Raw genomic sequence first — 22,568 nt, forward strand, 5'->3', positions numbered from 1 at the left:
GTTCTGGGGAGAGGTTTGGTGTTCTGGGGAGAGGTTTTGTGTTCTGGGGAGAGGTTTGGTGTTCTGGGGAGAGGTTTTGAGTTCTGGGGAGAGGTTTGGTGTTCTGGGGAGAGGTTATGTGTTCTAGGGAGAGGTTTGGTGTTCTGGGGAGAGGTTATGTGTTCTAGGGAGAGGTTTGGTGTTCTGGGGAGAGATTTGGTGTTCTGGGGAGAGGCTAGATGTTCTGGGGGAAGTAACGTGTTCTGGGGAGAGGCTACGTGTTCTGGTAAGAGGTTTGGTGTTCTGGGGAGAGGTTATGTGTTCTGGGGAGAGGTTTGGAGTTCCGGGGAAAGGTTACGTGTTCTGGGGAGAGGTTTGGTGTTCTGGGGAGAGGTTATGTGTTCTGGGGAGAGGTTTGGTGTTCTGGGGAGAGGTTATGTGTTCTGGGGAGAGCTTTGGTGTTCTGGGAGGAGGTTATGTGTTCTGGGGAGAGGTTTGGTGTTCTGGGGAGAGGGTATGTGTTCTGGGGAGAGCTTTGGTGTTCTGGGGAGAGGTTATGTGTTCTGGGGAGAGGTTTTGTGTTCTGGGGAGAGGTTTTGTGTTCTGGGGAGAGGTTTGGTGTTCTGGGGAGAGGTTATGTGTTCTGGGGAGAGGTTTGGTGTTCTGGGGAGAGGTTTGGTGTTCTGGGGAGAGGTTATGTGTTCTGGGGAGAGCTTTGGTGTTCTGGGGAGAGGTTATGTGTTCTGGGGAGAGGTTTGGTGTTCTGGGGAGAACTTTGGTGTTCTGGGGAGAGGTTTTGTGCTCTGGGGAGAGGTTTGGTGTTCTGGGGAGAGGTTATGTGTTCTGGGGAGAGGTTTGGTGTTCTGGGGAGAGGTTTGGTGTTCTGGGGTGAGGTTATGTGTTCTGGGGAGAGGTTTGATGTTCTGGGGAGAGGTTTGGTGTTCTGGGGAGACGTTTGGTGTTCTGGGGTGAGGTTATGTGTTCTGGGGAGAGGTTTGGTGTTCTGGGGAGAGGTTTGGTGTTCTGGGGAGAGGTTTGGTGTTCTGGGGTGAGGTTATGTGTTCTGGGGAGAGGTTTGGTGTTCTGGGGTGAGGTTAGGTTGTCTGAGGAAAAGTTCGGCAGTGTGGGGGAAGAGGTTGATCGGTCACGGGAAAGGTTAGGGGACCTTAGAAAGAGGTCAAAGGTGTGAGGAGAGGTTAGGAGGGTAGGTTGTGTGAGGAGAGGTTAGGAGGGTAGGCTGTGTGAGGAGAGGTTAGGTGGGTAGGTTGTGTGAGGAGAGGTTAGGAGGGTAGGCTGTGTGAGGAGAGGTTAGGAGGGTAGGTTGTGTGAGGAGAGGTTAGGAAGGTAGGTTGTGTGAGGAGAGGTTAGGAGGGTAGGCTGTGTGAGGAGAGGTTAGGAGGGTAGGCTGTGTGAGGAGAGGTTAGGAGGTTTGGGGGGAGGTTTGGGCGTGCAAATAGGTTAGGGGTCCAGGGAGAGTGTGGGAGGCCTGGTGAGAGTTTACGGACTGTGGGGAGACGTCAGGTGGTCTGGGGAGATTTTTGTTGTGGTGATAGTTTGGGTGTGTGGGGAGAGGTTAGGTAGTCTTGGGAGAGGATGGGTGGTCTGGGGAGAGGTTACGTAGTCTGGGTAAAGAATGGGCAATCTGGGGAGAGGATGGGTGGTCTGGGGAGAGAATAGGCAGTCTGGGGAGAGAATGGGTAGTCTGGGAGAGGTAAGGTAGTCGTAGGTAATGTGGGGGAGATTAAGTAGCCTAAGGAGAGGTTTGGTAGTGTGTGGAGAGGTTGGGTAGACTGGGTAGAGAGGTGGTCGTCTGGGGAGAGGCTATATAGTACGTGAAGCTCCTGCCACCCTCACCCCAGGGCTGCCACACAGGCCAGTGTGTACACAGTGCAGGTGTCAACACCCACTGACCTGGCCACGTAATGACGGTGTATGTTGTGTGTCCTGGGGCACGGGTAGCGCCCAAGCCTCACCCTAGCTACGGTAGGGCTGAGGAGGTGGCCACACCTCACCCCAGGTGGCCACACACACACACACACACACACACACACAACAACAGTGACGTCATTAATCACCTTGACCACAGATGACAGTTACTTGCCAGGCAATGACTGAGCTTGACCGCTGTCGCCCCGTCCCTGACGACCCCCTCATAACCAGACAGTCCAGCCCTTACGTCAACAACACTCCCAGCCGTGTGGTGTTTACCACGATGCTCTCAGGGGGGGGTCATCACCACACACCACCACCACCACACTCGCGCCTCCCGATGTGCCATCAACCGTTCCCACTGACACACAACCAGAAAACATCACGCTATAATAAACCTTAAGAGACCAGCGGGATAACAAGGTGAGCAACGATAGCGCTATCTTGCCCTCGTCCAGACCAGTCTCGAACGGTATTCAATCCCACATAAGAGGGACTGGATCCCCAGGTTGGTATTCAATCCCACATAAGAAGGACTGGATCCCCAGGTGGGTATTCAATCCCACATAAGAGGGACTGGATCCCCAGGTTGGTATTCAATCCCACATAAGAAGGACTGGATCCCCAGGTGGGCATTCAATCCCACATAAGAGGGACTGGATCCCCAGGTGGGTATTCAATCCCACATAAGAGGGACTGGATCCCCAGGTGGGCATTCAATCCCACATAAGAGGGACTGGATCCCCAGGTTCACACCGCTTGCCCCATACACCTCACGCTGGCACCTCTGACCCACGTACACAAACTTCATTATTTACGAAAAAAATCTGGACAGACAGAGCGGGTCACTATACCAACCACGTAGTTCCCCACTGCAACGGAAAATCGGTTATCAAAGTGGATGAAGAACGTGTGGGTTACACTGGCACGACCCTCGAGAACGCCAGTACGACCCTTGGATCTGATCAGCTAAATGCAAGACCATCCTACCCGAGGGTCGTACCGTCGTGCTCAAGGGTCGTACTGCCGTGTTCAGTGGTCATACAGTCGTCTTGAGGGGTTATACCGTCGTGCTCAAGGGTCGTACCGTCGTGTTCAGGGGTCGTACCGTCGTGTTCAAGGGTCATACCGTCGTGTTCAGGGGTAGTACCGTCGTGTTCAGGGGTCGTACCGTCGTGTTCAGAGGTCGTACCGTCGTGCTCAAGGGTCGTACCGTCGTGTTCAGAGGTCGTACCGTCGTGTTCAGAGGTCGTACCGTCGTGTTCAGGGGTCGTACCGTCGTGTTCAGGGGTCGTACCGTCGTGTTCAGAGGTCGTACCGTCGTGTTCAGAGGTCGTACCGTCGTGTTCAGAGGTCGTACCGTCGTGTTCAGAGGTCGTACCGTCGTGTTCAGAGGTCGTACCGTCATGCCCAATGGGTCATACCATCTTACCGTAGTGGGTAAAGATCGAGTGTGAAAAATGCCTCAGAACAAGGTCAGTTGCCTGGGGAGGTAAACATGATGAACATTACACAACAACATATCGAGAACGTCCGAGACACAGCCAACATTTCCCTCCTCCCCTCCCATGTTGGAGACACAGCCAACACTTCCCTCCTCCCCTCCCATGTTGGAGACACAGCCAACACTTCCCTCCTCCCCTCCCATGTTGGAGACACAGCCAACATTTCCCTCCTTCCCTCCCATGTTGGAGACACAGCCAACATTTCCCTCCTCCCCTCCCATGTTGGAGACACAGCCAACATTTCCCTCCTCCCCTCCCATGTTGGAGACACAGCCAACATTTCCCTCCTCCCCTCCCATGTTGGAGACACTTGTGGCGTTCACGGCTTTAGCTCAGGGATTGGCTGGGTTCGAATCGGGACGTTCCTGGTGGAGCTGAGGTTTTATCTTTTTTCCCTCCCTAACGATGTGGAACAATTAATTAAACACACCATCCGAGTCACCGACCGTCACGACCACTAACACACCTCACCTCTTTTTTTTTTCACTCTTGAACCTTCCCACAAGCCATGGCGTCTCACAGCGTCCACCGGATATAAGCTATGGTGTCTTAACAGCGAAAACTAGTGTTTTACGCTTCAAATGTACAACAAATGAGATTACTGAGACTTCAGATCAACAAGGAATAGTCTAATTTATACCAAAATCGTAACAGTAACCTGCAGTGTTCTACACTGTTCTATAGTTCACATGAAGAACAAATACTTTCTGAACGAACATTGCCTGCCTGGCCAGACGCAGAGGGATGTGTTTACATACCTTGTGTGGAGCAAGCGAAATACTGCAGGTTACGGGGGTCGGCAGCAGGGGGCCACTGCTACACTGTAAAAAATAATATTAACATTAATAATAATAATAATAATAATAATAATAATAATAATAATAATAATAATAATAACATTAATGATAATGATAATAATAATAATAATAATAATAATAATAATAATAATAATATTAATGATAATGAGAATAATAATGATGATAATAATAATAATAATAACAATAATAATAATAATAACAATAATAATAATAATAATAATAATAATAATAATAATAATAATGCCTCAAACTATAAGTAACTGCCAAAATGACACAACGTCACAATCATGCTTATTCATGCCCGTCCGCCGTTTCCCATCTTAGCGAGATAGCGACAGGAACATATGAAGAACGGCCTAGCTTGCTCACATACACTCTCTAGCAGTCATGTATAATGAATGCATCAAAACCAGATTCACTGCCAAGCCCATGACTTTCATAAGCCTTGATTAAGCCCTGGACAGGACAGCACCCACCCCCGTATACCACATCAGTCCAAGTTTCTATCCTATGCACATCTCGCACTCTCCTGTATATTCAGGCCACGAGACCTTAAGCCTGTTTCCCATCATCCTTCTATTTCTCTCTCGGTCTCCTCCTCCCACTTTTTTCTCTCCACCTATAACAGAAAGATCCTCTTCGTCAGTCTTTCTTCACTCATCTCTCCATATTTTCAATACATCTCAGTGCATCCTTGTCAGCTCTCTCAATCACACTGTACTTTTCTCTTATACTGTTATTTCTTAAACAATCAACCCACCTCACGCCACATACAGTCCTCAGGTATTTCTTTACCAACACAGCCACCCTCTTACGTTCTTCTGCGTCCAAGACCTAACTCACGTCAGAACAACACTGCTGGGACTTCTATATCTCCAGATATACGCGTATTTGCCCTAATAGACATTAACCTCTCTTTCCACGCTCTCCTTTATACGCTTTAGTCCCATCTCCCGCCCCTTACCTCACCTTATCATCATGGTTCCATCCACTGTCACGTCCAGTTCCATGTACTACCTATAGCATTCCATTTTCTCCAGATCCTTCTCATTCAGACTCACACTCAAACCGTTCTGTCTCGCCTCTCTGCTACACCTTAATATCTTATCTTTGTTCACAACAACTTTCTACTTCTTCCTTTAACAAACACTACCAAAATCAGGCACCAGTTTCTGGAGTTTCTCTCTCACGTTTGCCATCACAGTCGTCATCTGCTAACAGCAACTGACTCGCCTTCAGGCATCTCTACCTGTCCTACCATATGCGTTCCTCAGGTCCATAACTGCTACATACAGGTCCTTCTCTAAGTAATTATTTTTCGCATCAAATCTACAAGACCAACACCTGATCCGTATATCCTTACCGCTCCTGAGGCCATACAGCTCCTTCCCGACCTGATGCTCTCCTATACAACTCACCAGGTATACTCTGTACACTAATGCCACTGTAATTCGAGCATTCACTCTTGTCTCCCTTGCCCTTACACAATGGCAGTATACACACAATCTGCCAGTCCTTGGTCACCTCATTTTGCGTCACGTATATATTATCTTCCTGTCCTAAGAACCCCAGTTAAGTGTTCGATTTCCAGTGACTGGTTTACGGACGGTGTATCTGAGGGTTTAGATTTGTTCCACGGTGTCTGTTGATGATGTGTGGGTGGTTATGTTCAAGCACGTTTCTACGCTTCACGAGCTCTGTAACTTGTGGGCAGAAGTTGGGGTTGTAATTGTTTTCTTATGTTATTGTGGTATGTGGTATGACCCGATATTGTAGACACAGTATCGGGTATGACGCGATCCTGTTACTGGTCTTCGTATATTTTCCTCCATCAGTGATTTCCTAATGTTTTTCTACTGGTGATGATTTTGAAATACATGAGAGCGCTTGAGCAAATTTTCCTGCTCTGATTTTCCCTCGTGGTCTACAAGCTCAGATATATATATATATATATATTTTTTTTTTTTTTTTCATACTATTCGCCATTTCCCGCATTAGCGAGGTAGCGCTAAGAACAGAGGACTGGGCCTTTGAGGGAATATCCTCACCTGGCCCCCTTCTCTGTTCCTTCTTTTGGAAAAAAAAAAAAAAAAAAAAAAAAAAAAAAACGAGAGGGGAGGATTTCCAGCCCCCCGCTCCCTTCCCTTTTAGTCGCCTTCTACGACACGCAGGGAATACGTGGGAAGTATTCTTTCTCCCCTATCCCCAGGGATATATATATATATATATATATATATATATAGGAGTAACAAAGAGAAACTGATCAGGCAGGTAGTGAGAAGTCTTGATGCCTTACACTAGGAGGAGCAGGTCAGTCTGGACACAACAGTGTCGGGAGGACACATATTCAAACCAGGAGAGTTCGTGAGTGACGTCATGGAGCACCGCCCTAACCAGAAGAACGACAATGAATCCGGATTCTTTACGTGTTCGCCAAGTCCATAAAACTTTTGCCAATAAAGAAGAGAGAAAATGAAAGGAGCGGAGGTCTGACCTCGTCACTTTTTTATTCAGTTCCCGGGAACAGATCAGCCATTACCGTGGCCAACATGGAGGTGATGTTATCAGCAGCAGTCAGGGTAGCCTGTCATTGTCTGCTATATACGTTTTCCTTCAGCCTCGATTTATCTGCGAGTTTTCGAACGAATCCGGATATTAACCGCTGCGTAGCTTTATTTTATTATTATTTACTCATGTTTATGTAATTCCTTATTTATTCTTACCGTCAGATGACGCGGCGTGAGGATGGAGGTGGCGCGTCCATAGCAGGCGAGCCCACAATACTAATGCATTTCGAGGATATTATAAACCCTGCACGACAAAGACAACGATCTCAATCACCAATAAACAATCTATTTCCATCGTGGATTTTTCCTATGGCATTACTGATCATCACTGTGGATCGCCCAGTGGCATGTGTCGTGGAAATTTGGCAAGGTGACTGACTGGATGTGCAGACGACTCGCCATCACAGAGGTACCCTGAGTAAGGGGCAGGGCGTCACGGGGTGGAGGGAGTCCGTCACACACCCACTGGAATACCGTCTCACATCCTGAGAAGCGCGAGCGTCACGTGATGCATGTGTTACGTTACCCATATGATCCACTCTTGGTCATGTAGCTACAACTGACTCATGCTACATGGTCCTAAGACACACGGAACCTTACTCACACACTCAATGATCACACTTGATGCACACATGGCCAGTGTCTTCTTAATACAATCATACTCAGAGTCTTGGTAGACTCATGACTAGGGTCATGATAAACCCATGACCTGTGTCTTAATATAGACTCATGTCCAGTGTCTTCTGAAGTCATCAAGGAAACTGACATACGCAACACTGATAAGATTACAAGACTAAACTCCTTATATCTACTGACGTATCCTAACACAGCTGGGTACAACACCACTGGTGTGTTGCTGACTGCAACACAAGACCTGTCCTCTGGAGGCAAGGCTGGGCACTATATTACACACGATCATCTATACGTCCTACATCGAATTAATGTCAACAACAACATAATGTGTTTCCAGACCCGACAGCCAACCTCGGAAAATAAACGATGCTCAGGTTATGGCAACACTCCTTAATTAGTTGCAGTTTGTCGTCGGACTCGTTGATTACTGTTATCTTTATGTTGTACGTATTTACTGCGGTTCCCAGACGGCCCTGCCCGGCCCGTTAGCGGCGGCACCACCACCACCATGCTTCTCCAGTCCAGTCGAGCTGCAGACTTTCTGGTTTCTCTTACTACGCGATCGTGTGGCTGGATGTGTGTCTTCACTACCCCTCCACTCCATCCTTTCCATTTCGTCTCGAGTCCTCCCCATGGTCTTGTTTCCCTCAACCCTCCACTGGCAGCAGCCCTGCTTGGCAACTCTGACCCTCCCGCCCCCCACATCCTTTCCAGACGTCACAACCAACTCCATCATGACGCCACGGTCTGACATCCACCGAAGACGTTAACACCTTCTGCAGTATGTGTTAGTTTCCTTCTGTCTGCACGGGTTTTGCTCAGTCCTCGTCTACTGGGTCGCATTTCTGATGCTCGAATATTACATATGTTATTTTTTGGCTCGGGTCGTAGTACAACGTGTATGTACTAACACTGGATCCTGGCTACTTGTCACTACTACGTTGTGCTACCCAGTTTCCGTCACCTAATTTCTATTTCTGTCCCTCTCGCTGACAATACTCGCCCTAGTTATCTGATCTTATCGACAATCATTATTGTATTTTGTATGATAATACCAAATACTTATTCCGCTCTGCTTACAGCCAGTATCTTTGTCTCCCCAACATAATATACACGACAGGCCAGCCAGAGTCTGTCCCAGACATCTCAATAGCTAAGTTCCTGTCTAATTCCACTCTCTCTCTCTCTCTCTCTCTCTCTCTCTCTCTCTCTCTCTCTCTCTCTCTCTCTCTCTCTCTCGTTACGCCAATATTTGATTGCCAGCTTCATCATTTTCCCGATCACACTGTCCGAGGATGCAGTTAATGACAGAGTAGTTAATACACTGCTCTGTTGTATGTCATAGGCGACTCAACGACTAGCAAGTACCATGCAAGGACTGTGCACTTAACCTACATTATGATGACGTCACTATTGTGTGTGTGTGTGTGTGTGTGTGTGTGTGTGTGTGTGCGTGTGTGTGTGTGTGTGTGTGTGTGTGTGTGTGTAACTTTCATTTAACAGATCAAACAGTGAATGATTGCTCTTCACGGGGTTAAGCTATATATATATAGTGCGGAGAGAGAGTTCTATGCTGGCGGGGCCGCATCTGTTAACTTTCCACACCATCGACTACCATCTTCAACCCTTGTATGGTCAGTATTACATCTTCAACCTCTGTATGGTCAGTATTACATCTTCAACCCTTGTATGGTCAGTATTACATCTTCAACCCTTGTATGGTCAGTATTACATCTTCAACCTCTGTATGGTCAGTATTACATCTTCAACCCTTGTATGGTCAGTATTACATCTTCAACCCTTGTATGGTCAGTATTACATCTTCAACCCTTGTATGGTCAGTATTACATCTTCAACCTTTGTATGGTCAGTATTACATCTTCAACCCTTATATGGTCAGTATTACATCTTCAACCTTTGTATGGTCAGTATTACATCTTCAACCCTTGTATGGTCAGTATTACATCTTCAACCCTTGTATGGTCAGTATTACATCTTCAACCTTTGTATGGTCAGTATTACATCTTCATCCCTTGTATGGTCAGTATTACATCTTCAACCCTTGTATGGTCAGTATTACATCTTCAACCCATGTATGGTCAGTATTACATCTTCAACCTATGTATGGTCAGTATTACATCTTCAACCTTTGTATGGTCAGTATTACATCTTCAACCCTTGTATGGTCAGTATTACATCTTCAACCTTTGTATGGTCAGTATTACATCTTCAACCTATGTATGGTCAGTATTACATCTTCAACCTTTGTATGGTCAGTATTACATCTTCAACCCTTGTATGGTCAGTATTACATCTTCAACCCTTGTATGGTCAGTATTACATCTTCAACCCATGTATGGTCAGTATTACATCTTCAACCTTTGTATGGTCAGTATTACATCTTCAACCTTTGTATGGTCAGTATTACATCTTCAACCTTTGTATGGTCAGTATTACATCTTCAACCTTTGTATGGTCAGTATTACATCTTCAACCTTTGTATGGTCAGTATTACATCTTCATCCCTTGTATGGTCAGTATTACATCTTCAACCTTTGTATGGTCAGTATTACATCTTCATCCCTTGTATGGTCAGTATTACATCTTCAACCTATGTATGGTCAGTATTACATCTTCAACCCTTGTATGGTCAGTATTACATCTTCAACCTTTGTATGGTCAGTATTACATCTTCATCCCTTGTATGGTCAGTATTACATCTTCAACCCTTGTATGGTCAGTATTACATCTTCATCCCTTGTATGGTCAGTATTACATCTTCAACCTATGTATGGTCAGTATTACATCTTCATCCCTTGTATGGTCAGTATTACTCTGGCTTCTCTGGTTCTGCATCACATGAAGAACGGTTTACTGCCCACAATGCCACACTGATCCAGAATCCTGAAGGACGTGATCAGGTCTTCCGTCTCTCTTGTCTCCTCCAAGGTGGACAAATCTGTAGCCGGCAGCCTCTCCCTCTCGCTGTAGCTCGGCTTATCTAGCTGCGTTATGTTCCTCGTTGCTCTTCTCTGGACCGTCTGGCCAGGTCTCTGTCCTCGTCTTGGTCCGGTGACCAGACCTGGGAGGGTTTGCTCCACTACGACCATGTATGTGTTGTGAATAATTACCAAACATTTCCTGATATATATATATATATATATATATATATATATATATATATATATATATATATATATATATATATATGTATATATATATATATATATATATATATATATATATATATATATATATATATATATATATATATATATACTAGAATGCGAGTCTCATCTTTATCATCAAGCAGTTGGCCTTTTTCATTTCCTGATAGGTTGCTGTGGCTGGGCACAATGTAGTCAGTCGTTGTGGCAGTCGGTCCACTGTCAACCCAGCTGTTCATCCACCCTTAGGGGGTCGGTCGATAAAGTGGGTGCCTGGCTCAAGCTAGGGGTATATATATATATATATATATATATAGGCTGTTTAGGTTGGGGTGGTGTGCGAAGTGAAAGGGTCAGGGAGAATGGTTTGATGAACAGAGAAGAGATAGTGAAAGCTTTGCGGAAGATGAAAGCCGGCAAGGCGGCGGGTTTGGATGGTACTGCAGTGGAATTTATGTATAAAAAAAAAAGGGGGGGGATGACTGTGTTGTTGATTGGTTAGTAAGGACATTCAGTGTATGTATGGATCATGGTGAAGTGCCTGAGGATCGGCGGAATGCATGCATAGTGCCACTGTACAAAGGCAAAATGGATAAAGGTGAGTGTTCAAATTACAGAGGCATAAGTCTGTTGGGTATTCCTGGATAATCATACGAGAAGGTATTGATTGAGAAGGTCAAGGCATGTACAGAGCATCAGATTGGGGAAAAGCATTGTGTTATCAGAAATGGTAGAGGATGTGTGGATCAGGTTGAAGAATGGACGTCAGAATACTTAGAAAAACAGATGGATTTGTATGTAGCATCTATGGATCTAAAGAAGGCATATGATACGGTGGATAGAAATGCTTTGTGGAAGGTTTTAAGAGTATATGGTGTGGGAGGTAAATTGCTAGAAGCATTGAAAAGTTTTTATCGAGGATGTAAGGCATGTGGACGAGTAGGAAGAGAGGAAAGAGATTGGTTCCCAGTGAATGTCGGTTTGCGGCAGGGGTGCGTGATGTCTCCATGGTTGTTTAAATTGTTTATGGATGGGGTGGTTAGGGAGGTGAATGCAAGAGTTTTGGAGAGAGGGGCAAGTACTGCAGTCTGATCTGGATGGGAGGGCTTGGGAAGTGAGTCAGTTGTTGTTCGCTGATAATACAGCGCTGGTGGCTGATTCATGTGAGAAACTGCAGGAGATGGCGACTGAGTTTGGTAAAGTGTGTGAAATAAGGAAGTTGAGAGTAAATGCGAATAAGAGCAAGGTAATTAGGTTCACTTGGGTTGAAGGACAAGTTAATTGGGAGGTAAGTTTGCATGGAGAAAAACTGGAGGAGGTGAAGTGTTTTAGATATCTGGGAGTGGACTTAGCAGCGGATGGAACCATAGAAGCGGAAGTGAGTCACAGGGAAGGGGAGGGGGGGAAAAGGTTCTGGGAAAGGTAAAGAATGTGTGGAAGGCGAGAACGTTATCTCGGAGGGCAAAAATGGGTATGTATGAAGGAATAGTGGTTCCAACAATGACATATGGTTGTGAGGAAGGAGATATAGATAGGGTTGTGCGGAGGAGGGCGGATGTGTTGGAAATGAAATGTTTGTGGACAATATGTGGTGTGAGGTGGTTTGATCGAGTGAGTAATGAAAGGGTAAGAGAGATGTGTGGTAATGAAAAGTGCTGGTGTTGGGGTTATAATAATGTCCATAATGAAAACACTTTTAAACATGTCATTCAGTACCCTGCATATCTGTACCTCATTCTCTACAATTCTTCCGTTTGAATCCCTCAACCTTTTTTTGATATTCTTTGACTGACGATTTCCTCCATGCGAATTTTTGGAAAAGTTTAGATTTTCCTCTTTCTTGTCCATAATATTCTTTTCATTTATTTTTTCTTACACTTATAACTCGCTATATCATACCTTCCACATGTACAGCCGTCTTTATCCTCGCCACGCTGAACGTCTTCGCTTTTTGACACCCTTTACTCATCCTCACTTGTCACCTGGACTTGAGGGTGGAGGTACCCAAGCTTCTGCTCCTCCGCAGTACCTCCCACCACACTGACCTGCTTCGCTTGGTTATTGAACTCGATGAACGTTGCCACAGAATCTGCTGCAGCGCCTCTTAATGTCCATAATTACATCTGGCTTCATCTCTGGTCTTTTTTTTTTCGTCCACATTTACGACATAAAGACTGGAGCCGAACATGATCACTTTTCCCAGGTGTTGTGTCATGCGTGAGGTTCTCACTAGCCATGCTAGTATGTGGGAAGATAAGAGCTGGTCATGATGGCCAACCTCATACTCTGTCCTGTGCTCAGTGACGTAATGGTATTGGAAAAATTCCTGCATACACTCCAAGAATCTGTGTCACCATGACTCTCGGTCACAATTAGAATCCAATACATCATCAATACTTCATCATCTCTGAGAAGTGAGAATTTCGCTGATTCATGCCCGAACCTGACTGTTCCTTCACTGTCATCATTGTAGATTTGCTCTGGATCGTTACAGATCTTTGAGGGTTTGTATATAATCACCCAGACGCGTACTAACGCCTTTCCTACGGTAACTCTTCCCATCATGTACCGTGTGAACGACCCGTCTGTGTCCCAACTGAAGGTTGTCTCTTGTTAGGGTCAATAATCCTTGCTTTGTCTATTCTTTCCCTCCTCGTCCTTCATGATCCTTGTGGACACAAGTGGCAGGATCTTCTGTCGTGCAGTAAACTCGGTCTCCACACCTCCAGCCGTATCAGGTTGTACGTAGTGTTGTGTCTGGACCCATCCTTCAATACCAGCAGCTCCTTACCATTTTGTAATGGTAACCAGTCCACCTGCTCCTGTGTACGTACATCACTCTCACTCTGACATTTCCGTCACTCAACACCCTGACCTCTCCCAGGTATTGCAACTGTACTTGCCTAACTCTCTCTCTCTCTCTCTCTCTCTCTCTCTCTCTCTCTCTCTCTCTCTCTCTCTCTCTCTCTCTCTGACCTCTGATGATGCCCTACTGAATGCCTCTTTAACTGTGCCTCTCCCAGCGAAGCTAAGCACCCCTGGGTAAATGACTACATCCAGCGTGTGTGTGTGTGTGTGTGTGATCACTATTTCCGTGTTATGGTGGTTGACTTTCATTCTCGTGCTGCCCCGTCGCTTAGTGGTTTATATATGTACCGAGTCTTTAGTCGTATAAGAGCACACACACACACACACACACACACACACACACACACACACACGCACATTTCATCACACCGTGTAATAATGATGCATCGTAAAGGTCATAATGTCAAGATGAGGTCACTAAGGTGTTACTGGTCATCACCTCCCAGGAAAACAGCCTCATCTCCCTCCAGCACATTCAATCAAAAACAATATATATACCCATCATTATCCTTCAGTAAAAGTTTATATATATATATATATATATATATATATATATATATATATATATATATATATATATATATATATATATTTATTTATTTATTTTGCTTTGTCGCTGTCTCCCGCGTTTGCGAGGTAGCGCAAGGAAACAGACGAAAGAAATGGCCCAACCCACCCCCATACACAATGTATATACATACACGTCCACACACGCAAATATACATACCTATACATCTCAATGTACACATATATATACACACACAGACACATACATATATACCCATGCACACAATTCACACTGTATGTCTTTATTCATTCCCATCGCCACCTCGCCACACATGGAATACCATCCCCCTCCCCCCTCATGTGTGCGAGGTAGCACTAGGAAAAGACAACAAAGGCCCCATTCGTTCACACTCAGTCTCTAGCTGTCATGCAATAATGCCCGAAACCACAGCTCCCTTTCCACATCCAGGCCCCACACAACTTTCCATGGTTTACCCCAGACGCTTCACATGCCCTGATTCAATCCATTGACAGCACGTCAACCCCGGTATACCACATCGATCCAATTCACTCTATTCCTTGCCCTCCTTTCACCCTCCTGCATGTTCAGGCCCCGATCACACAAAATCTTTTTCACTCCATCTTTCCACCTCCAATTTGGTCTCCCACTTCTCCTCGTTCCCTCCACCTCCGACACATATATCCTCTTGGTCAATCTTTCCTCAATCATTCTCTCCATGTGTCCAAACCATTTCAAAACACCCTCTTCTGCTCTCTCAACGTGTAGGAAGAGAGGAAAGTGATTGGTTCTCAGTGAATGTAGGTTTGCGGCAGGGGTGTGTGATGTCTCCATTGTTGTTTAATTTGTTTATGGATGGGGTTGTTAGGGAGGTGAATGCAAGAGTTTTGGAAAGAGGGGCAAGTATGAAGTCTGTTGTGGATGAGAGAGCTTGGGAAGTGAGTCAGTTGTTGTTCGCTGATGATACAGCGCTGGTGGCTGATTCATGTGAGAAACTGCAGAAGCTGGTGACTGAGTTTGGTAAAGTGTGTGAAAGAAGAAAGTTAAGAGTAAATGTGAATAAGAGCAAGGTTATTAGGTACAGTAGGGTTGAGGGTCAAGTCAATTGGGAGGTAAGTTTGAATGGAGAAAAACTGGAGGAAGTGAAGTGTTTTAGATATCTGGGAGTGGATCTGGCAGCGGATGGAACCATGGAAGCGGAAGTGGATCATAGGGTGGGGGAGGGGGCGAAAATTCTGGGAGCCTTGAAGAATGTGTGGAAGTCGAGAACATTATCTCGGAAAGCAAAAATGGGTATGTTTGAAGGAATAGTGGTTCCAACAATGTTGTATGGTTGCGAGACGTGGGCTATGGATAGAGTTGTGCGCAGGAGGATGGATGTGCTGGAAATGAGATGTCTGAGGACAATATGTGGTGTGAGGTGGTTTGATCGAGTAAGTAACGTAAGGGTAAGAGAGATGTGTGGAAATAAAAAGAGCGTGGTTGAGAGAGCAGAAGAGGGTGTTTTGAAATGGTTCGGGCACATGGAGAGAATGAGTGAGGAAAGATTGACCAAGAGAATATATGTGTCGGAGGTGGAGGGAACGAGGAGAAGAGGGAGACCAAATTGGAGGTGGAAAGATGGAGTGAAAAAGATTTTGTGTGATCGGGGCCTGAACATGCAGGAGGGTGAAAGGAGGGCAAGGAATAGAGTGAATTGGAGCGATGTGGTATACCGGGGTTGACGTGCTGTCAGTGGATTGAATCAAGGCATGTGAAGCGTCTGGGGTAAACCATGGAAAGCTGTGTAGGTATGTATATTTGCGTGTGTGGACGTATGTATATACATGTGTATGGGGGTGGGTTGGGCCATTTCTTTCGTCTGTTTCCTTGCGCTACCTCGCAAACGCGGGAGACAGCGACAAAAAAAAAAAAAAAAATATATATATATATATATATATATATATATATATATATATATTGGAAAGGTATCATAATTTTGCGTGTGATCAAGTATATTCTTGCAAGTCCATGGGGAAAATGAAACACGTGTTTCATTTTCCCCATGGAGTCATAGGAATATATATATATAGTAGTGGTGCTGTGAGAAGGAGATGGAGTGAGTATTTTGAAGGTTTGTTGAATGTGTTTGATGATAGAGTGGCAGATATAGGGTATTTTGGTCGAGGTGGTGTGCAAAGTGAGAGGGTTAGGGAAAATGATTTGGTAAACAGAGAAGAGGTAGTAAAAGCTTTGCGGAAGATGAAAGCCGGCAAGGCAGCAGGTTTGGATGGTATTGCAGTGGAATTTATTAAAAAAGGGGGTGACTGTATTGTTGACTGGTTGGTAAGGTTATTCAATGTATGTATGATTCATGGTGAGGTGCCTGAGGATTGGCGGAATGCGTGCATAGTGCCATTGTATAAAGGCAAAGGGGATAAGAGCGAGTGCTCAAATTACAGAGGTATAAGTTTGTTGGGTATTCATGGTAAATTATATGGGAGGTTATTGATTGAGAGGGTGAAGGCATGTACAGAGCATCACATTGGGGAAGAGCAGTGTGGTTTCAGAAGTGGTAGAGGATGTGTGGATCAGGTGTTTGCTTTGAAGAATGTATGCGAGAAATACTTAGAAAAGCAAATGGATTTGTATGTAGCATTTATGGATCTGGAGAAGGCAAATGATAGAGTTGATAGAGATGCTCTGTGGAAGGTACTAAGAATATATGGTGTTGGAGGCAAGTTGTTAGAAGCAGTGAAAAGTTTTTATCGAGGATGTAAGGCATGTGTACGTGTAGGAAGAGAGGAAAGTGATTGGTTCTCAGTGAATGTAGGTTTGCGGCAGGGGTGTGTGATGTCTCCATGGTTGTTTATTTTGTTTATGGATGGGGTTGTTAGGGAGGTGAATGCAACAGTTTTGGAAAGAGGGGCAAGTATGCAGTCAGTTGGGGATGAGAGAGCTTGGGAAGTGAGTCAGTTGTTGTTCGCTGATAATACAGCGCTGGTGGCTGATTCATGTGAGAAACTACAGAAGCTGGTGACTGAGTTTGGTAAAGTGTGTGAAAGAAGAAAGTTAAGAGTAAATGTGAATAAGAGCAAGGTTATTAGGTACAGTAGGGTTGAGGGTCAAGTCAATTGGGAGGTAAGTTTGAATGGAGAAAAACTGGAGGAAGTAAAGTGTTTTAGATATCTGGTAGTGGATCTGGCAGCGGATGGAACCATGGAAGCGGAAGTGAATCATAGGGTAGGGGAGGGGGCGAAAATTCTGGGAGCCTTGAAGAATGTGTGGAAGTCGAAGTTGAAGAATGTTGTATGGTTGCAAGGCGTGGGCTATGGATAGAGTTGTGCGCAGGAGGGTGGATGTGCTGGAAATGAGATGCTTGAGGACATGTGGTGTGAGGTGGTTTGATCGAGTAAGTCATGTAAGGGTCAGAGAGATGGGTGGAAATAAGAAGAGCGTGGTTGAGAGAGCAGAAGAGGGTGTTTTGAAATGGTCTGGGCACATGGAGAGAATGAGTGAGGAAAGATTGACCAAGAGGATATATGTGTCGGAGGTGGAGGGAACGAGGAGAATTGGGAGACCAAATTGGAGGTGGAAAGATGGAGTGTAAAAGATTTTGAGTGATCGGGGCTTGAACATGCAGAAGGGTGAAAGGCGTGCAAGGAATAGAGTGAATTGGATCGATGTGGCATACCGGGGTCGACGTGCTGTCAATGGATTGAATCAGGGCATGTGAAGCGTCTGGGGTAAACCATGGAAAGTTCTGTGGGGCCTGGACGTGGAAAGGGAGCTGTGGTTTCGGGTATTATTGCATGACAGCTAGAGAGTGTGTGAACGAATGGGGCCTTTGTTTTCTTTTCCTAGCGCTACCTCGCACACATGAGGAGGAGGGGGATGTTATTCCATGTGTGGCGGGGTGGCGATGGGAATGAATAAAGGCAGACAGTGTGAATTGTGTGCATGTGTATATATGTATATGTCTGTGTGTATATATATGTGTACATTGAGATGTATGGGTATGTATATTTGCGTGTGGGGACGTGTATGTATATACATGTGTATGTGGGTGGGTTGGGCCATTTCTTTCGTCTGTTTCCTTGCGCTACCTCGCAAACGTGGGAGGCAGCGACAAAGTAAAATAAAAAATAAATATATATATATATATATATATATATATATATATATATATATATATATATTTTTTTTTATTTTTTTTTTATTATACTTTGTCGCTGTCTCCCGCGTTTGCGAGGTAGCGCAAGGAAACAGACGAAAGAAATGGCACAACCCACCCCCATACACATGTATATACATACGTCCACACACGCAAATATACATACCTACACAGCTTTCCATGTTTTACCCCAGACGCTTCACATGCCTTGATTCAATCCACTGACAGCACGTCAACCCCGGTATACCACATCGCTCCAATTCACTCTATTCCTTGCCCTCCTTTCACCCTCCTGCATGTTCAGGCCCCGATCACACAAAATCTTTTTCACTCCATCTTTCCACCTCCAATTTGGTCTCCCTCTTCTCCTCGTTCCCTCCACCTCCGACACATATATCCTCTTGGTCAATTTTTCCTCACTCATTCTCTCCATGTGCCTAAACCACTTCAAAACACCCTCTTCTGCACTCTCAACCACGCTCTTTTTATTTCCATACATCTCTCTTACCCTTACGTTACTCACTCGATCAAACCACCTCACACCACACATTGTCCTCAAACATCTCATTTCCAGCACATCCATCCTCCTGCGCACAACTCTATCCATAGCCCACGCCTCGCAACCATACAACATTGTTGGAACCACTATTCCTTCAAACATACCCATTTTTGCTTTCCGAGATAATGTTCTCGACTTCCACACATTCTTCAAGGCTCCCAAAATTTTCGCCCCCTCCCCCACCCTATGATCCACTTCCGCTTCCATGGTTCCATCCGCTGCCAGATCCACTCCCAGATATCTAAAACACTTCACCTGACAAGTGGAATACCAAAACAGGTTAATTATATCCGCATGGTAAACAGCCACTTATACATTTCTTCCCTTCCGTACAAGGCCACGTTCCCAGCTACGTCACACAGCGCACCAGACCACAACGTGGACATTCCTCACGTAAAGTGACCAGCCCACACCACCTGCACCCCCCAACCCCCACCAGAACGTGTAACTAATTATCAAATAATGTTATAACGTGAAATTAATTAACATCATGATATGGCTCAAGGTACAACACACTGAGCAGGGCACATGTGTGTGTGTGTGTGTGTGTGTGTGTGTGTGTGTGTGTGTGTGTGTGTGTGTGTGCGTGTGTGTGTGTGTGTTGTGCGCGTGTGTGTGTGTGTGTGTGTGTTGTGTTGTGTTGTGTTGTGTTGTGTTGTGTTGTGTTGTGTGTTGTGTTGTGTTGTGTTGTGTGTGTGTGTGTGTGTGCGTGTGTTTGCGCGTCTGTGTGTGTGTGTGTGTGTGTGTGTGTGTGTGTGTGTGTGTGTGTGTGTGTGTGTGTGTGTGTGTGCGTCTGTGTGTGTGTGTGTGTGTGTGTGTGTGTGTGTGTGTGTGTGTGTGTGTGTGTGTGTGTGTGTGTGTGTGTGTGTGTTGTAAGGATAATGACCCACGACACAAGTACGTCGCTCTCTTACTGGGAGAAAGTGGTATGGCGGTGGAGTTCCGCTTGACGTGGCATACCCAGCCATTCCGTTCCGCGTTCATGGCCGGGCACGAGAGATATAGAGGCTGGTGGGGCGGGGCGGGGTGGGGGCGGCAGCATTGTTGGAGACAAACGACCGTGGGAGGAGGGAGGCTCCGGACGGGGGTGTGGGGGGGTCATGGAATGTCAACAATGTCAAAATTCTTCCTGCCGGAGATAACATCGTCAGTGTTGTCAAGTTGGTCTTCCTCCTGCACCACCAGACACAACATGATGCACTCACCACCCACCTCACTCACGCGACCACCTAAGGTCGTGTCATGGTCCTTCCCAGGCCTCTGGTCGTACTAGTCTTCCACCACCACGCCCTTACATCATAACACACTCTCATTACGCCCTCAGGCCGTACTAAGGTCCAACCATGCCCTCAGGTCGCACCAGAATCCTACCACGCCTTCAGGTCGCACCAGAGTCCCACCACGCCCTCAGGTCGCACCAGAGTCCCACCAAGCCCTCAGGTCGCACCAGAGTCCCACCACGCCCTCAGGTCGCACCAGAGTCCCACCATGCCCTCAGGTCGCACCAGAGTCCCACCACGCCCTCAGGTCGCACCAGAGTCCCACCATGCCCTCAGGTCGCACCAGAGTCCCACCAAGCCCTCAGGTCGCACCAGAGTCCCACCACGCCCTCAGGTCGCACCAGAGTCCCACCAAGCCCTCAGGTCGCACCAGAGTCCCACCACGCCCTCAGGTCGCACCAGAGTCCCACCACGCCCTCAGGTCGCACCAGAGTCCCACCAAGCCCTCAGGTCGCACCAGAGTCCCACCACGCCCTCAGGTCGCACCAGAGTCCCACCACGCCCTCAGGTCGCACCAGAGTCCCACCACGCCCTCAGGTCGCACCAGAGTCCCACCATGCCCTCAGGTCGCACCAGAGTCCCACCACGCCCTCAGGTCGCACCAGAGTCCCACCACGCCCTCAGGTCGCACCAGAGTCCCACCACGCCCTCAGGTCGCACCAGAGTCCCACCACGCCCTCAGGTCGCACCAGAGTCCCACCAAGCCCTCAGGTCGCACCAGAGTCCCACCACGCCCTCAGGTCGCACCAGAGTCCCACCACGCCCTCAGGTCGCACCAGAGTCCCACCAAGCCCTCAGGTCGCACCAGAGTCCCACCACGCCCTCAGGTCGCACCAGAGTCCCACCATGCCCTCAGGTCGCACCAGAGTCCCACCACGCCCTCAGGTCGCACCAGAGTCCCACCATGCCCTCAGGTCGCACCAGAGTCCCACCACGCCCTCAGGTCGCACCAGAGTCCCACCACGCCCTCAGGTCGCACCAGAGTCCCACCACGCCCTCAGGTCGCACCAGAGTCCCACCTCGCCCTCAGGTCGCACCAGAGTCCCGCCAAGCCCTTAGGTCGCACCAGAGTCCCACCACGCTTTCATGTCGCACCAGAGTCCTACCACGCCCTCAGGTCACACAAGAGTCCCACCACGCCTTTAGGTCGCACCAGAGTCCCACCACGCCCTCAGGTCGCACCAGAGTCCCACCAAGCCCTCAGGTCGCACCAGAGTCCCACCAAGCCCTCAGGTCGCACCAGAGTCCCGCCAAGCCCTTAGGTCGCACCAGAGTCCCACCACGCCCTCAGGTCGCACCAGTCCCACCACGCCCTCAGGTCGCACCAGTCTCCCACCACGCTTTCATGTCGCACCAGAGTCCTACCACGCCCTCAGGTCACACAAGAGTCCCACCACGCCTTTAGGTCGCACCAGAGTCCCACCACGCCCTCAGGTCGCACCAGAGTCCCACCACGCCCCCAGGTCGCATCAGAGTCCCACCTCGCCCTCAGGTCGTACCACAGCCTCTGCTGGTACATTCGCCAACAGAACACCAGAATTCCATACAGCGAAACTTTTGGTAGGATAAAACACAGATTCCAAAGTCCACACAACGAGACACCATCATTGCATCAAACAAATTTACGTGTATCAGTTAAAATGGTACAAATTTACATAAATCTAGACAGCGTTCCAATCAATAAATAAAATGAAAGATTCCAAACAACGATTCAGTTTCAAGTCAACCTGGAATGTGGCATTGATGGATGTCAGGGAGGAAGGGTGAAGCAGAGGAGACTAGGGAGGTGTCAGGTGACGATCCCAGGGTTCCTCTGGTGCACGGCCAAGCTGGCAGCTGCTAACCTGGACTCGATGAGGAAGATAAGTGAGGTAGAGAGCTGCCAGGCTTCACCATCCTCACCCCACAACATGTTCCAACCCATCCACCTACCTCTTCTGCTCTATTTCTAGAACTCAAGAGGAACTCTTGGCATGTGGTCGTTCTACTCATATTCCAGAACTCAGAACCATCTGGGACGTGACCCTGGCCTGCCCTCAGCCCTGGAGGAAGGACCGAGCTCACAAAAGCACCTTCAGGCAGGCAGGTATGAGGACCGCCCGCGCCACCGTTTGACTGGCTGGCTGGTTGGCATCTAGGCCTATGACCTGCCTGGGTTATCAAGACCGTCAACGTAACCTACATCCAACAACCGTAAAATCCTTAACACCTTCTCCACGTGTTGAAGATAATGCTAAAGCTCTACATCTGCTCTCACTACGAATGTGACCCCTGCTGCCGTCTTCCTGGCCACTGTACTTTAGCTGCCCGAGAGAGCTACACAAGTTAGGTTTGGCTATAATGCTCCCGAAACTAATTCTAACCAAAATAAACCAATTCAAACTTAAGATTAACAACCTCTGAAAGTTCTCATTGGCAATCATCGCACAGCAAGGCTACACAGAAGTGTGAAATTATCCGTCTCGTTTAAGATTACTTGAAAAAAAAAACAAAAGAGATTATCCTACGACGTAAAACAGCTGATGAGAAGGCCAACAGGATGACGCTGGGAACACCAACCCTGCCCTACACTGACGACAGTGTC

General features: G+C 47.0%; 1 long non-coding RNA gene across 1 annotated transcript in view; it reads right to left on the minus strand.

Moving 5' to 3' along the window:
* The window catches only part of LOC139754469 (uncharacterized), a 604,696-nt gene that overhangs the window by 142,085 nt on the left and 440,043 nt on the right, over positions 1-22,568 (minus strand). Inside the window, exon 3 of the long non-coding RNA XR_011713890.1 lies at positions 4,172-4,234. This is a non-coding gene — a long non-coding RNA (uncharacterized lncRNA). The remainder of the gene's footprint in view (positions 1-4,171; positions 4,235-22,568) is intronic.

Source organism: Panulirus ornatus, chromosome 17, assembly GCF_036320965.1.
Source record: "Panulirus ornatus isolate Po-2019 chromosome 17, ASM3632096v1, whole genome shotgun sequence".
NCBI classification, from domain to species: Eukaryota; Metazoa; Arthropoda; class Malacostraca; order Decapoda; family Palinuridae; genus Panulirus; species Panulirus ornatus.